This window comes from Microtus ochrogaster, unplaced genomic scaffold, assembly GCF_000317375.1.
Source record: "Microtus ochrogaster isolate Prairie Vole_2 unplaced genomic scaffold, MicOch1.0 UNK68, whole genome shotgun sequence".
NCBI lineage: Eukaryota > Metazoa > Chordata > Mammalia > Rodentia > Cricetidae > Microtus > Microtus ochrogaster.
Window position 1 is genome coordinate 748,774 of NW_004949166.1, and position 5,488 is coordinate 754,261.

The window sequence follows — 5,488 nt, forward strand, 5'->3', positions numbered from 1 at the left end:
TTTTGGGGTCGCTTATGTATACTATCATATCATCTGCAAATAACGAAAGCTTAACTTCTTCCTTTCCAATACGAATCCCCTTGATCCCCTTATGTTGTCTTATTGCTAGAACTTCAAGCACTATATTGAAGAGGTATGGAGAGAGTGGACATCCTTGTCGTGTTCCTGTTTTTAGTGGGATGGCTTTGAGTTTTTCTCCATTTAATTTAATGTTAGCTGTCGGCTTGCTGTAAATAGCTTTTATTATATTTAGGTATGACCCTTGTATCTCTAATTTCTCCAAGACCTTTATCATAAAGGCGTGTTGAATTTTGTCGAATGCTCTTTCTGTTAAAATTCTTGACACAATATTCTAACCTGGAAATCTCCACTCTCACTCAGTTATCTCGTGCTAATGGGTGTATCTGTAACTTACCGTTCTCTTCTGTGACTATGTACCTGGGAACATTTCTTACCGCCAATAAGCCTGAGAATCTGGCTTGCTTCACGGCTCCAACTGGGAACTGTCCACTGTATGAGTACCACCTTGTTGGTACAGGACATGATCAATCAAAGGAAATCTGTGTGACAGTTGTGTAGGTTGGTCTATTTGTGTGACTCCTAGCAGTGGGATCAGGGTCTGTCTCTAATGCTTGAGCTGGCTTCTGGGAACCTATTCCCCATAGTGGGTTGCCTCGCCCAGCCTAACACAAAGGGAGGAGCTTAGTCTCACCTCAACTTGGTACCCATGCTTAGTTGGTACCCATGGGCCCCTTCTGAACAGAAACAGAGGAGGTCTGGAGGGGGGCAGAAGTGAGGTGAGTGAGGGAACAGTAGGAGAGGAGGGAGGGGAAACTGTAGTTGGTATGTAAAATAAACTTAAAAATTTAATTAATAAAAACAGGAAATCTCTGGATTCGATCCCAGTGCCCAGACAGGCTGAGCTGGGTGATGTTATGTGCCCAAAGACGGCAGGAAGGCAGAAGTGGGGAGGGTTCTGGATGCACGCTGGGTGAGATAGGAAGAGAGAGGCAGTATGCAGGAGTATAGGCCCTGCAGGAAGAAGTTCCTTGTCCCGGGCTGCTGCCCCCGGGTCAGAAACTCACTCACCCCAGAGATGGTTCTCCTGGTACCCAGATCAGATCTCCGTACTGGTTGGGTAGCTCATAAACAAAGCACCTACCTTGCTTGCTGCAGGCAGGCTATTGAAACAAAGGAATTCCCGCCCGCCCTGCTGCCCTCCGGATTCAATCCCAGCGTCCAGACAGGCTGAGTTGGGTGATGTTATGTGCCCAAAGAGGGCAGAGAGGCAGAAGTGGGGAGGGTTCTGGATGCAAGCTGGGTGAGATCTAAAAACAGGAAATTGAAGAAAAAAATCAACATCTGAGAGCACAATAGGTATTTCTAATGTCAGTCATCTGTTCCCAAAATATGCTGATAGCCAGGTTTTGAGCTGTTGGTGTGTTTCCGTGTGCAGGCATCCTCCCTGTTAGAAGCTTGGGGAAAGCAAGCTTTAGCAAGCCACGGATGAAGAAGCTGTCATCCCTACAGGCTTGGCAGGCAAACCTTCGAGGCCGTGCAGGGTTCTCGCTGCTCTGTGAGAAGGAGGCCTCTGAATGCCTCACGAAGCCACCTGCTGCCAAACAGCAAATTAAAATAGCTTAACGGCAATGGCATAGAGCATTGACTTCAAGCCCTCCTTCCAAACAGGCTGTGGTGTGTTCAGGCCTGGCCTCTGTTCCTCTACCAGTTACGATGTGGACTTCCTTAGTTCTGGATGGAATCTGGATCATTGGTCTCTAGCCCAAGCATTGTCTTCAAGATAGCAAGCACAATAAGCAACTTAGTCTTAATGCTCCTCCTATTGTTTCTCTTTGGAAATTTCATTCCCTAAATAAAAACTGAATCTAAATTACATCTGTGGCACATTAGCAATGACCTTGAGTAGGGACACTGCCTGCAAAGTAGAAAAGGCAGATCACAAGAATAAAAACCTTCCAGGTGTAAACTCTGTGTTTGCACTTCCAGATGATGGCAGAGACATTTATGTCCCTTGTTCTCACCAGGAAAGAAAGGAGCACGCACTTCAAGTCAGCCAGAAACATCATTTCTTTTCCCTTTAGATTCCACCTCAAATCATTTGGAACTTTTTTGGTTTTTTTGTTTGTTTGTTTCATTTTGTTTTGTTTTTTGTTTTTTGAGACAGGGTTTCTCTGTAGCTTTGAAGCCTGTCCCAGAACTAGCTCTTGTAGACCAGGCTGGTCTCGAACTCCCAGAGATCCACCTGCCTCTGCCTCCCGAGTGCTGGGATTAAAGGTGTGTGCCACCACTTCCCGGCTTTATATTACTTTTTGTGTCTGTTAGTCACAAAGTGTAGCTTAAGGATCCTTGTCTCTTTCCAAGTAACTATGGCCCCAGTAACTGTTATCCCTTTCTCATCCTGGGATGTGAGGCAAAGACTTGACATTACCATCAGCTCAGGGTAGGCCCAGAGCTGGGTCCAAAGGATTGATTCGACTGACCAGCAATTCCATATGGATATCCTGTGAGAGTCCTCATCGGGGTGCCTCACAGGACGATTTGAACAATCCTGTTTTTATCAGTCTTATGTCCTCTATTCTTCCCACCACGTCAAGAGCTGTCTAACCAGAACCTCAGCAGTCACCTTAACGAGCCATTGCTGGAGAGTCAGAGACTCCCCCTTTCTCCCTTTTTCTGTCTTCCTGGAGCTGCTCACACACCCCACTCCCTGTACTAGACGTTGCCCCCTTTGTTTCTCATATTCAGACTAAGTTCACCCAAATATCTTCAGTCACCAAGGCATAGTCTAATTTTGTTACCTTGATTTGTTCATGAAGTTACCTGGTTTTCATGGTGCTTGCCTCGTGCCCTTCTCTCTGAGATGCTAACCTGGTTGCTGGTTGCCATGGCACTTGCCTCATGCACTCCTTTCTTTGCTGGTTTACTTCTGACACAATCTGGCGTAACTTGACAAGGCGAAAGGTTTTACTTCTTTGCACAGAGTATAGCTGGGGGCTGCACGACTCACTCTGAGTGGTCAGAGCTCAGTCTCTTGTCCTCACCTGACTAAGACTGTTTCTGTTTTGACTGCTGTGAAGAGGCAACTCTTATAAGAAAAACATTTACCTGGGGCTGTCTGAAACTGTTTTCAGAGGGTTAGTCCATTATCATGGTGGGACATGGCAGCGCGTAAGCAGATGTGGTGCTGGAGAAGGAGCTGAGGGTTCTACACCTTGATCTGCAAGCTTGAGCATAGCAGACCTTGAAGCCCACCTTCACAGTGGCACACTTCCTCCAACAAGGCCTTGTAATAGTGCCACTCCCTACAGGGCCACTTTCTTTCAGACCTCCACAGCTACCTTGGAGCAGGCCAGTTGATAATCATCAGAGTGTTCCTTTGGAGAACAGGACACAACTTTCAGCACATGCTTTAGGCTTAGGAAAACGCTGAGGCAGGAAAATGATGTTTGCCAGATGGCATCTTTAAACTTCCATAAAGATGGGACCTCCTTTCCTTCATTTGACCTTTGACAGAAAAGACAGCGCATTTCCGTTATGTTTCCACACAGAGGAAGGACATGCGTGGGATCTGATAGCGTCTCTCCATCACCCCCTTTCCTCGTGAGTCAAATGAAAATTATGGTCTATTCTCTTGTGTCTGACCAATCAAAATCCTGTGGAAGGAATGTGAAGGATAACTCGGGGGTGAGCTGTACCCTGGAATTCCTTCTGCACCGTACTAGGATCCTGAGAAACTATCTGTCCACTATAAACTCATACTTAGGCTAGCAAGAGGGCTCATGAGGAAAGCACTTGCTGGAAGTCTGACAACCTGAGCTCAATCCTTGCAACCCACCCACCGCAGATGGGGGTACAGATAGAAAGTTGTTCTCTAACTTTCATACACGCACTGTGGCATGGACACGTGTGTGCAATGCAGTAATCATGGTAATGGCGAACATAATTTAAAGGCCTTTTCTAGGACTGAGAGATGACTCAGAGCACATACAGCTCTCGCAGAGGACCTGAGTTCAGTTCACAACGACCTATAACTCAAGCTCCATGATGACTCCCTGCACTCTGGTGTGTTCACAAAAACATGCATGCTCACACACACATGTGCACACATACAATTTGAAATTTTAAAAATTAAAAAACTCCTCTTTTCCTAATGGTGCTATAGTTCCATCCCTGAATCTTAGTATACAAGATACTGAACAAACAAAGTTTAAAATTTGACAGATTTTGACAAACGTTACCACAGTATACTAATGTGGTCACTGTCCTCCGTTCTGGACACAGAACTTCAAAACCTTAGCATTTCCTGTTTAGTGGGATTGCCTTTGCTATGCAAATGAAGCCAGAGACAGGCTAAGGGACCAAGGGAAAGACCAGCCTCCTTTCTTGGTGAACAGAGTCAGGAGACTGGGTTCAGTTATGTGGCCAGTATTGTACTATGTGGCGCCTCTGTGATGAAACCCAGAGGAGGTCAGCCTTGTGAAACGTTCTAGCTGCTGGTAGGTCTCAGATTCAGGACCAATAGCTACTGGAAGTGCCCATTTAACACATCAAAGCAGATTCTGCCCCTGTCTCCCTCAGTCTTTAGCTGGCTTGCCCTGCCTCCACGCCCCCATATCCCCACATCCCTACGCCCCATGTCCCCATGCCCCCACATCCCCATGTCCCCACGCCCCCTATGTTTAGCCTCCAACCGCTGCACTTCAGTGCCCTTCCTCAGGCTGCTCACCCAACAGAACCCAGCCATTTTGGACACTAGGTTTCTTGGGCCCCTGGCTCTTGGCTAGCTCCACTCCTGGATCTCTTTTGGTTCTCTTGTCCGCATCCCTCTCACACTCGGGGCCAAGTTCAGTCTGACTATGCTACCCCTTTTATCTACAGTGAACCTTCTCCACTATACCTAGGAGCCTTCATGGCCTCAGTTTTTTTTCTTTCCCATTTAGCAGAAATGACTAATAAAGCTGAGAGCCTAGGAAACTTCAGGAAAGGGCAGGAAACTGTAAGTTGGGACAGTTGGATGTTGCCCATGCACGGCCTTTGTAATTGCAGAGAGTGTTTTCCTTAGTAAGCAGTCACCTGGTGAACTGTTAAACCGGGGGAGATGGGAGAACGGTTGTGTGCAAACCTAGGCTAGTGTTGGGAGAGGAAAAGATGTGCACCTGCACAGCATGAGGAAGCTTGTTCACTCTAAGGAGGCAGAGATCAGCTGAGGCACGAAGTGTTGGTTCTGCTTTTGTCAGGGGCTGGAGTCTAGAAGGGAGTCCAGGGAAAGGTGGTGTGGGGGTGGAGGAGGGTTGGAGGGGTGGTAGGCTTGGGAGGGGGAAGTTGTGTAAAACTGACTGCTAGGTGGGAAATTACATGATGGTTGCAGATACGGCTTTTCAAGTTGGTCAGAGTTGACAGAGCCCTGCAAGACGGGGTCCATTTTATTCTGTGGTCAGAGTTGACAGAGCCCTGCAAGATGGGGTCC